Source organism: Pieris rapae, chromosome 3 (genome assembly GCF_905147795.1).
Source record: "Pieris rapae chromosome 3, ilPieRapa1.1, whole genome shotgun sequence".
Lineage (NCBI taxonomy): Eukaryota > Metazoa > Arthropoda > Insecta > Lepidoptera > Pieridae > Pieris > Pieris rapae.
Genome location: NC_059511.1, coordinates 2,420,130 through 2,432,821, shown reverse-complemented (window position 1 = coordinate 2,432,821; position 12,692 = coordinate 2,420,130). Strand labels below are relative to the sequence as shown.

Genomic DNA, 12,692 nt, shown 5'->3' with positions numbered 1-12,692 from the left:
TATACAAACATAATATTTTCATAAATATATTGCGAGGGAAAGGTAAGTATATTAATTTCCTTGAATTTATCTCTGAGAGATTCCCTACATTTTAAATTATAGATTGCACGAATAGCCCTCTTCTGCAGAATGAAAACAGATTCGACATCAGCAGCGTGACCCCATAACAATAAGCCATAAGTCATTAGGCTGTGAAAGTAACTAAAATAAACAAGTTTAGCTGTATCGACATCAGTCAGTGAGCGAATTTTTTTAACCGCGTAAGCTGCAGAACTAAGTCTCTTCGCCAATCCGTTGATATGAGGGGACCACTGAAGTTTTGAATCCAAGGTGATCCCAAGAAATACAGTTGTATCATCCAGATTCAATTCTTCATTATTTATAGTTGGTCTAGTACCCATAACCCTCGCATTTCTTGCACAAAATTTAATGCATTTCGTTTTCTTAGCATTAAGCAGAAGGTTATTCATACTAAACCAATGGACAATCGAAGAGAGAGAGCGTTGTTCACATCGTCAAAATTGGTTATTGTCTTTTGATTTTAAAAATCAAGGACGTATCATCTGCAAACAAAACTATCTGATGTTTTTTCTCTACCATGAAAGGTAGATCATTTATATAAACAAGAAAGAGGAAAGGGCCAAGAATTGAGCCCTGTGGTACCCCCATATCCACTGCCGACCCAGAGGACCTCTTACCATTCACTTCGACCTTCTGAGTTCTACCATGTAAGTACGAAGTCAGAAGATTCAGTGCGGTATTCTTGATGCCATAGTGGCGGAGTTTCCCGATTAAGGTCTCGTGTTGGACACAATCAAATGCTTTGGATAAGTCGCAGAAAACACCTAAGGCGTCATGCGACTCCTCCCAAGCCTTAACTATATATCTATATAACTCAACGCCGGCATCGGCTGTCGAGCGACCCTTGGTAAAACCGAACTGATTATTGTGTAATAATATGTTTGCGTTAAAATGACTTACAAGTTGATTTAATATAGTTTTTTCAAAGATTTTACTACAGGTAGGTAGTACGGAAATAGGTCTAAAGTTACTGGGGTCGGACATATTACCTGCTTTAAATAAAGGAATTACTTTACTATGTTTCATAAGATCGGGAAACTCCCCACTTTCGATACAATTGTTGAAAATTATAGCTAGATGGGGGGCAATTATATCAATTATGCTACTAATTATTTTTACAGAAATACCCCAAAGATCGGTAGTGTTCTTAATATCAATAGTTCTAAATATTCTAACTATATCGTCGGCACCAATGGGTCGGAATGTAAAACTGACCTTGCACTCGTTTACATTATCTTTGAGCAGCGATTCAGCGAGAGCGGGAGACGATTTAAGAGACTTGGTAGTCGAAATTGGAATGTCAGAAAAGTACTTATCAAAAACAGTCGCTATCTCTTCGTTAGATTTGATTATAGTGTTACCGACACATAGTTCGATGTCACGATTGCGATCTTTGACTCTTCCAGTTTCACTATCAATTATCTTCCAAGTCATTTTAGTTTTATTTGTACTATTTTCAATCTTGTTTTTTATATATAAGGACTTGGCCGCGTAACAAACTTTTTTAAATAATTTAGAATAATTTCTAACATAGAGAGTAAATTCTTCATTATGATTGTATGACTTTTCAGCGTAAAGGTCAAACAACCGTTGTCTACTTTTATAAATTCCCGCTGTCGCCCAATCACTGAACGATTTACACTGCGAATCAGAGACTTTCTTTGGGGTAAAGATGGTTTTGAACTCCTTATTTATACAATCACTTAGATTGTTGTATTGTGTATCAACGGTAGTACCTACCGGTAATAGAGGTAGGTGTTTACCTATATTATGTCTAAATCTCACCATTCGCTTTTTATTTACTGGAACAAACACACTGCTCTTTTTTACTTGTTTCACCACTTTACATTTTAGCGCCACTAACTGTCCACAGTGATCTGAGCTAAGATTTGTTGTAATTGAGGTTTGCATTGCCTCTGCATCTGTAAATACATTATCTATACATGTAGCAGTGGAACTTGTAATTCTAGTGGGCTCGAGAAACAAGTTTACAAGATTGTAGGATTTTAATAAAATATTGAATTTTTTACTAATGGAGGTATTTTCTAATAAATTTATATTGAAGTCACCACATACAATAATATACTTATTGTTCTTAAAACTAACTTTACACAATATTTCCTCCAACTTTTCTTCAAAAAAATCGTAGGATGCACTTGGTGGTCTGTAAACACTTAAAATAATGCAATTCTCAAGTTCTACACAGGCTACCTCCAAAGAGTGTTCAACAGATAGACGCACGATGTCATTACGCTCTTTATACTTCAAATTTTTATTAACAATAATCAAAGAGCCCCCATGAATCGCCGACAATCTGCAAAACGAACTTGCAACTTGGTGCTGATCAAAGTTAAAGATGATTTGGCATTTTTTAAGCCAATGTTCGGTAATGCATAGGACATCAATTTTACCTGATTTTAAAAATAACTCTAATTCTAACTCTTTGCCCAACATACCTTGCATGTTTTGATGCATCAAGTTTAAACAATTGTTGTTAGTAGTATTACATGTTTGTGTTGAGCCGAGTTGTAAAAAATTATTGCTAGAGGTCGCCTCTATTGTCACACTATCTAATTTAAATTATTATTAATACATGAAGTGTTACTACAAGTATCACTACATCCTTTTAAGAAACTAAACTGCTCAATAGAAGCAGTTGTCTGAAAAGCTAAATGTTTAGCTTTAGTTGTAAATAAAAAGTAAGATAGCATATTGGCTATCTGTTGTAAATAATAATTAGGTAGGTGGAACCTATCCTTTGTCAATAAATAGTTATATTTAAATATACAATTTAAGTCAATTAAATTAGGTAGTGTACCTAAGTCACAATTTAATTGTATATTATTAGTTGTTAAACTATTGTGCAATAGCATGTTCAACTTATGTCTAATTTTATTTTCCCTAGGTGCATCTTTGATGTAAGGAAATGTAAACAAGATAATATTCTTTACATTAAGTGATTTTAATTTATCAATATATGACAACAGTTCATTTTGTCCTACATTTCCCCTTCTCCCAAAAAGCAATATTATGGTTGTGTTACTTGTATAGTTTCCACACAGCACTTTGTTTAAAATGTTAACAGGGGTGGCTCCGGGCATACAATAATTAGTTACAGTTTTGCCGGAGGGCTGATATAATTTAGTGCCAATATTTTTCCCTATATCATCACTAAATAACAAAATTTCACTTTTATTTATAAAGTTCACTTTTTCTATGAAACTGTCACTCTGTACACTAGGCTCAAACAACAAAAGAACAAGACATATCAATTCTTAAAAGACTGGCAAACCGTCTCAGTGTGTATTCATGTCCATAAACATAGAGCCTCTTCATTATTTTCTTACTATCCTAATAATTAATAATAAAGAACTTCTTATCATATATACGCATATAGCGTGTGGCCTATTAAATCGCCTGCACTCACGTGCGCGAACAAGCACTTACATCGGCCATAACGTCCCTTTATTGTAAACGTGTTCGAACTGGGATTTATTTGTCTCACTCCAGACTGATACGTCTGCATGTAATATACAGTCGAAAGCGTTAATAAAGATGCATTTCGGGAAGTTCAATGTTCCTTTGCAGCTCCCGTATTCTGCTCAGAAGCAACTGGGAGTATTTTAATTTTCAAATCTTAAATTCATTTGTATTAACGTCAATCAAAAAGCAAACATGACCAAATATTTTACAACTCAACCCATGTATACGTATGGTTCATTTGTTTTAGCCTGTCGATGTCTTTTGCTGAACCTCTACTGGACAGGCCTCTTCCTTAAATTTCCAGTACGACCGGTTCCCCATGCTCTAACTTCAACGACTTCCCGGATCCAGCGTCAAACGACGACTTGGTCGTCAGTCTCTATTTGATATAAAGGTTTAAACGACTAAGACTTTATTTCTCAAAAAAGACAATTTGTAGTCATTTTCAAAATAATCACAATAAAACGATAGCCGTAGATGACAAACTTAAAAATAACCAAAGATATATGAATAAAAATTAAAAATAAGAAACGAAATTAAAAGTAATTTACTTAGCTTCAATTTCAATGTATTGAAAGAAGTAATTTTTTTTTATATTTGTGGGTAAAAAGTCCGTAATTAAATATAAAATTACAATAATTCTAAGGGTCTGTTTCACAATGTCCGGATAAGTTCCAAATAAGCTATTTGTTACCTATTGGTATGATAAATAGTATTTTTGCGTTTCACGACTGTGAGATAGCGCTATTTGTCATGAAATGCGAAGTATCTTATTCGGAATTTTTATCTTTCGAATAATTTATGTGTTGCATCGCTATTTGATACTTTATCCATACATTGTGAAACAGGCCCTAAATGGCAACTATTAAGTCAAACGCCAACCAGAACAATATCTCCAGTCCTAATAACACTTTATTTTGTGCAATTGCAACATTATCCGTGCTTTTTATTCAGGAAACGTCTGAAGCAGTGATTTACGCAAGACGTTTACACCCCAGTCTAGACAGGGCACTAAACCCAGACTAGTTAGAACAATAATCTACATTTAAGGTGTAAATCACAAAAACATATAAATTCTACATTTAATATAGCTTAGCTAACAACGCACACTTTCTCGTTCCTTAAAAATGAAACGGAAAGCTTTTTATATCGGTTCATATGTTTCCTACATAACACGTTTATACATTTCCTTCCGGACGATCACCAAGAACGGTTTGGTGCCATTGTAATACAATTTTTTTTAAAGCTTAATTAAGAAAATGCACAGAATTGTCATTAGTAGTATAAGGAATCAATATAGGTACTGAGAAATTAACAAATGCTCTGTTCGGTTCTCTGTACAGATAGTTCAACAAACACACATTTTCGTTACAAAATATATGAAAATGGGCGTAGTTAAATAAATACAATTGGCATAAATCTAATCATTTTCATGTGTTACTAAACTAGCGTGATATCAAAACCAGAGCGAGTAACAGAATAATCAAATGTGGCGATTGACCGTGTCGAAAATGTATGGTTAAAACCCCATATATAATATTATACAAAAAAAATTTTCGTCGAAAACATAAACTATTTGTTTTAAAATCGTTTACATTTTTTGTACATACAACAAGGCTTCAAGAATATATTGTCCGGATAGTGTCAGTGTTAAAAGCAATCTACTTATGGTAATTAACTTACTTGTGTGCGATGCCGTTCCGGACGGCGTTACAGGAACTCTTTAAAACTGAAACAAATAAAAAAGTTAACCCATAAAACTGTATTACTTTGAATAATGTTTGGCGATATTGAAGCGGCTATCAGCACGCAAATCTGTAATCAAGGCTCGATTGACATTCAAACTCGCACTCTAAGATCATTAATATTACAAAAAACTTGCGAGTTAATCGGTGCGCCCGCTTTGACGACAAAGTGCTCACGTTAGCTTTTCTCTTGTGAAAAGTGGCGGAAAATAGGTTTGGAAATAAATGTTAATTATGTTTTGGGATATTAGGTATTTGTTTCGTTATCCCACAGGTAACAAAAATTATGTTAAAAAACAAACAATGACACAAAAAGTATAGCCAAAGATGGAATACATAATATTTACAAAAAGGATCTAGTATTTACATAAGGGGAAAAACAATAAAAATTAAACTACGCATAAGTAATACCAAATTGGCTGTGTTGTGTGATGGTGAAATTTATGGGATGTACGTGAAGGTGGAAAAGTGGGGGATGCTCATGATGCAGGTGATTTGGCGCTTATATATTACAAATGTAAGTTATTATTGATTTGGGCGTTAACTAATCCAGTTGTTAAAACAGAGACCCAAAACCGAAAAAAAACATGTATTTCGTATTTTTTTAGTCCCTTAAGTCTAAAATATACTTTATGTACACGTCACGGTTTTCTTATTATAATAATAATACAGGGATTCCGATAAGTCCCAGATTCGACTCCAGGCCAAATAACTGTCTCTTTCAAGGTGTACGAGTTTAGTTCAATACAGTTTTGCTTATAGGAATATTATTTTGTGGGATTACGACATGACACCGTTTATAGTTTTGGTGTAGCCAATGCAGCTGCCTTTTACCATTTAAATACACATATTGAAACATATGCGGTGGACACTAATGTTTAACCAGGCAACACAATTGTGCTATTTTAATTATAAGAAATACAACCAAACAGAAACCTGATATGAAGACAAAGAAATAGCGAGAAGTCCCGTTGCAACTGCAATTTCTTTAAAAATGTTTTTGATACGGTAACAATAAGTGAACTACATCTCGTCTTCCTGGAATCTGAAACAGTCCTGACCCACTTTGGGACGTGCCATTGTGAAAAGCTTCATTCAATAAACTTTGCGGACTTTAGCGAGGACACAATGGTTACGTTTAAAATATTTTATCGAGCAGAAATACGTTCTACGTTACACGAATAAATGCATGGATTGTTCTTAATAATAAGTTTAACGGAATATAAAATTGTCTGCATTCCAATTTCACATGTAAGATGTTCTAATTTTCGATGCACTTGTGCTAATATTCGCAAGTGTATGTAGCATACACTTTCCCACACGTTAACAGAACATTTAGTCATATCGGGACAACTTTGATTTGAATTTCAAATTCCACAAATCCCAAACTTTCCAAAATTGGTTACTAGTAAATAAAATAAAATAAAAATAGACTGTATTCGAGTAAAACATAATCAGGAATACATTCAAACTCAAAACAACTTAATCTCTCCACCACTCTTTTTAATCGCCAAGTGTTGAGTCATCAAATTGTTTAAACTTGAGCAAATCAATCCCTGGGATTAGGAACATTTAAATAATCGTCCAATTTACAAAAAAAAACTTTATTGATTTATTTACGTTTAACGGAATTTTGAATTAATTCAGTGATATGACGACGAACTCAGACGAAATGAAGGCCTCCTCCAAATACTTCCACTTGTCTCCCATACTCGTCACCATTTATAAATATTTCCCCTGTATCCATTTTATTCCATATTCCCAGATTCCTGGTGGGCATCCTTTCTCTTTTCATTTCACAGTTTACTATGACGCTCATGGTTTATTAGTATATTTTTGGTTGTTTTTTTATAGAGCATGGGGCAAACAGGCAGGAGGCTCATTTGATATCGGACACTCTCAATGCCAGACGGCTCGGGAGTGCGTTGCCGGCCTTTTAAAAATTGGTACGCTTTTTATTGAACTCATATTGACACCGCAAAAATTGTCAAAAGAATAATCAAACCAAATAGATCGATACAGATTTTACTAAAACTATTAAAAATAGTCTTCTGCATCTTGCCGAGAGCTCTCTATATATTTTATACCTATACAAAACCACATGCTCTGCAATTCCCATCCACGTTCTTTCATTAATTCAAACTTTTCCAATTCCTTTTGGCTCGAGTCTGAATATTTAAGTTGTAAATGGTGAAAGCCAATTTAACACAAGTTTGAAGAATTCCTAATTATAATTTTGGGGAGTTGTTTGTTAATAATCTATGAAACATTAGTGATCGTTGGATCTTTGAGTATTTATATAACACAAAATTTTTATTCCATAGATAATTTTCGGGCGAGACACTGAAAGTGTTGGCGAACCGGTAAAATAATATCTATTAACTGAAAAAAATAATAATTAAACGCGACATATCTTTGCTACTTATAATTAAAACCCGGGTAGGAAAAAGGTAATAACATATATTCTTTCTTACTAATATTTTCCTATAAATTGAACTTATACTATTAAATTATTCTGTAATTGTCCCTACGGTAATATTTTCAAGAATATACAATAATTTATACAAAAGTATCTGCACGTTTATTTAACACTTGCTGAGTCATTGCTTGCTTACACTTAGCAGGACTTACTCATCTTAGCAAGTGCTAAAAATACATTTAACCTCGGTTCTTAAAACGTAAAATCCTTTTACGGGTTTGAAAATATTTATTACATATACAGTGTTTAATACTATAAAGTCGTATGCACTAAAAAGTTGGGAGTCAGAAACTGACAAGAACTTGCAATTCAATGAAGTTAAACCGCAAAATATTAAGAGACTGAATTTTTTATTCCACTAGTAAAAAGTTAATTAACCGTATATTATAAGTATTAGGACTGAACCCATGATTTATCGTCATCATCCATGGTTGTACGGCTGCTTTTAGTATCCCCAAGTATCTTTAACTATGTCAATCCATTTTTTACGTCCAACTTGGAACACCTATTATTTCGACACCTTCAAAAACTCCATCCCACCAGCACCAACAAGCTGACTCAGTGATTGTGTTAAAAATGTGTACATAACAAAGTTTAATTAAAAATTTAAATTGAATTAATAATTTATTGGAATGTATGTCTGAATAAAACATTATCAACATAATATGTACTAGTATCTCGAAAATACAGATGTAGGCTTAAATAAATGTGTGACACTTAGGAGCAACTGATATGATAGGTTTTGTTACCTGTACTATATAAATATTTTCGTTAATACGTTTAAGATAAAACGAAGTCGTAATTAAAAAAAAGAAATAAAATTAAACTGTACAGACATATCCGTTTATAACTGCCTATATAAGTATAAACTATTTGAACCAATATAATTAATTAAACCACTTTACTTAAATAGGGTGAAAAACCATTAATTCCGTACAAGTTTAAACAACAATACTTCCTATAACATTTTAATTGGTCGTAAATCGATACCAGCTGTTACAGAAATTAATTTAGGAATCAATTTAAAACGTAACCGTTATAGGGGATGTAATTGGCCGTGTTAGTACGGTTCAATGTTTAATGATTTCAAAATAAAATCGTTGTAAAGATGGGCTTCAGCTTAATAAATAAAAATTAGTGGTACTTACACCCTTTTTAAGTCTGGGCTTCCCATATCTGTATCTGTTTCATGATTGTTTGTCAATATAATAGGCAAGAATTCATCAGCTTCTTGTGCCTAACACACGTAGTTGACTTCTTGGGTTTTAATCAAGCCGGTTTTTTTACGATGTTTTCTTCACCGTTCAAGCGAATGTTAAATGCGAATATAGAATAGATATTTAGTTGATAAAAGGGCCTGGTACTAGTGCTGGGCAGGCTACTTCTAATTAATTTGCTTTATTTGTTTTAAATATTGTAGTATTGTTTGATGATTTGCTTTTTTAAAAGAGTACCGAGACATTTTTACGCCGCGGCCTACGCCCTCTGTCTTCTTTGCCGATGAGTAGGGATGCCTACAGGTTGAAATTTAAGACATGGAATAAGACAATATATAATATACTAGCTGACCTGGCGAACTTTGTTCCGCCTTAATGGCAATAAATAAGCAGTTTGGGTTTTTTTATTGGAAAAAATACAAAAAAATTAAATACCTACATTAATCATTCATTATTATTTCTGTATTTTAGTACATAGGTTGCTCTTCACTTAAGTACCTTGTGATACACATTTTTTCATTTTTTGTTTTATTATCAGGCGCAAAAACAAACAACGCTGATGGTCTTCCGACCCGTGAACATGCCACGTATAATTGACCATGGGAAAAACATGAATGTTCTAGATTTAAACCACAAACTTTTAAGGATTGGCCTTGTGATTTGTTGATGGTCATGGCAAATGCAAGACGTATCGGAAATTGAAGTCTTTTAAATTCAAACGGCATATCGGTTGGGATCATCGGGATCCTCGGAATAAGAACTTCCTCACCTTTGAATTTTCCTATCATTATCGTAGCGTAAATTACATTGTTCTTCAATTTTCTAACCACCAAACGCATACCATTATGTAGTTCAGGTCATCTACATCTTTATTCTTTTTCTTCTTTTTTATCAGTAAGCAATGTAACTCTCATGTTTGTTGTCAGCTGCAGTTTCGTCACATAGCGCCATAGATTTGACGATTTGAGGCAAGCGTTTATTTCGTCGACAGCCGTAGATCTTGGAATTACTGGCAGTATTTGGCGGAAATCGCCAGACAGTAAAATCATTGCTCCTCCAAAACATCTCGATTCATTGCGTAAATCTTTTAATGTTCGGTTAAGTGCTTCCAATGCACGTTTATGCGCCATTGTGCATTCGTCCCAGATGATGATTTTCGATGCCGCTAAAACTTTGGCCATTGCTGAGTGTTTTGCAATATTACACGTTGGTTCTCCAATAGTTTGAAGATTTAACGGTAATTTTAATTCTGAATGAGCCGTACGGCATCCTTCTTACAATGTGGCTGCTATTTCAGAAGAAGCAACTGCAACCGCTATGTTGGATCTCGCCCGAACAGTTGCTAAAACTAATGACATGAGGAATGTCTTGCCAGTTCCACCAAGGGCATCTAGGAAATATAAACCACCATTTTCATCATCGTTTGCCTTCATTAAAGTATCATAAACTTCCTTTTGTTGGTATTTCAACAGGGGTACATTCGTTTGAACTACTAAATCTAATTCCTGGTGATCATATTCACGTTCCCGTTCCAATACTCGATTAAATGCGTCATTCGAAAACAACAACAAATAGAAACATTCATCATTTTTTGGATGAACTGTATACATACGACAATACCGAGTTTTATAGTTCTCTTCACTGTTTATACGAATGGGCAATAGCACTATCATTATAATTAAATTGTAAATTGTAAAAATAATTAAACGTATTTATTTAATAGAAATATTTTGAATATTGATTTCTTACAAATATCAAATTGTCATATATACGTCATTACATAGCTGTCATTATACGTCAATTACATAGCTATCATTTGCGTTTTATTATTCCAAGTCTGATTCTTATTTGTTATACCACTTTTTATAGTGACTGACGTTTCATGTCAAGTCCCACGGGAACGCTGTCGAACGGGATAAAAAGTATCCTATGTCCGTCTCCTGGCTCTAAGCTACCTCCATACCAATTTTCACTCAAATCTGTTCTTTCGTTCTTGAGTTATAAGTGGTGTAACTAACACGACTTTCTTTTATATATATAGATAATAATAATACCTTGACGATCTTATGTTCCAAAATAAACGTATTTTATTTTTTATTTTATAGTCCCTTGGTCGCACGCTAAAGCCATTAGGCCAACACTGCTTCTGAATGCTAAATATATAAAATAAAAATACGTAAAACTTAAACTCAGAAAGGTAGGGTAGAAGGGCCATTTCTTAATGGAATATAACAACTCTGACGATGACTTATCATATCTCACCTGTCGTTCATCAAAAACAGGTTGTGACACCTGCATTAACCTGCCTTGTAGTATTAAAAAAGGTTTTATGCTATTGTTAATACCGGCTGGAAAGATACACATTCAACATAATAAACGCGTTCCATTTTCAAAGAAAATTGGAACGAAGATTAAAATGCAATTCTGCATTGTTGATATTAAAGTTATCTTTCTATGTAGGTCGCGTTTGAAGCTTTTTTGGGCGTACTCAGTAATTGTTTCGACACAGTTTCATTAGACTCTGGTGTGGCCGGTATGTGATGTCATCTATGCCGATGCCAAATGGTCAATTGTCGCAGCGCAGTGAAGCGTTTTGACATTGCGTAACCGTTCTTATACTGACCCGACAGACGTCAGAATAATGTACTGTAACAGTACAACTAAGTGTTTTTTTAAACTTAGAATCCTTCAAGAGCCAATACAAAAGACCAGCCTTCTGAATAGAAGGCAAGAGCTGTATAACTTAACATCGGGTGAGCTTCCTGCTCGTTTGCTCCTTGTTCAGAAACTTTTGAGTTACCTAAGTTTATACTAGTGTAACTACTGAGAGGGCGTCCATTTGTACCCAGGATCTTTGAGAAATACAAACACCAGCTTGTCCAACTGAGCAACAAGAAGTCGGTGCCATGAAAACTATTTCGGTCAGCAGACATTTGGCGTAGCCCGTTATCTGGCTAACTGTATTAAAATAATATTAATAGAGCGTGATACGATTTTCGAGTTTCCAATCCGAGTAACATTTTTCCCTGGATATTACACGATATTACGTGTCTAGGTTTAGGAGCTGTCTAAATGAGCACTTTATTACACGTTATTATGTCTAGATATTCAGGAAATTTTTGTACATACAGTGAAAAAGGGCAACCAATCTTCTGATTTTGTACGTAAAAGTTTAAAAATAAATAATTATGCTATGATGTGTCGCGACTGTAACAACAATACAACGATACAATCTGCCGCATGTCAACTAATATTTCTAGTAACTTGAAAGAAAACTTTCATTAAAAAGTATTTTTATCGAGTCATGATACCGAAGCGAACCTCCTTACAACGCTAGCCACAAATATACATATATAGGTCGTAATAAAATAGTCGTCACACGAATAAATGTTGTACGAGTGTCGTCGATTGCTAAACCAATATTAACAAACTATATTAACGGTTCTCTATATTAAATGATTGATGATATACACCAATTGACTTTTATTATATACTGTAGCTATCCTATTAACATTGTTTGGGGTGTAATCAGGTTAGTTGAAGCACGGAATTTTATTGCTGTCATATGCTGAAATTAGACCAGGAATTTAAAAGCCAAAATTTTTTGTATTCAACAGTTGAATCAATAAATAATAAGAAAAGTCTAATTCCTAGTGCTTTAGCATATATCAAGTGTTAATCTCAACA

At 33.9% G+C, this 12,692-nt stretch overlaps 1 protein-coding gene across 4 annotated transcripts in view; it reads right to left on the bottom strand.

The window, feature by feature from the left end:
- LOC110991967 (dystroglycan 1) overlaps positions 1-12,692 on the bottom strand; it is a 79,604-nt gene that overhangs the window by 31,993 nt on the left and 34,919 nt on the right. For all 4 annotated transcript variants that reach the window (XM_022257580.2, XM_045634724.1, XM_045634726.1 and 1 more), the window contains one exon: positions 5,248-5,293. The gene's annotated coding sequence lies outside the window, so the exon portion shown is untranslated. The remainder of the gene's footprint in view (positions 1-5,247; positions 5,294-12,692) is intronic.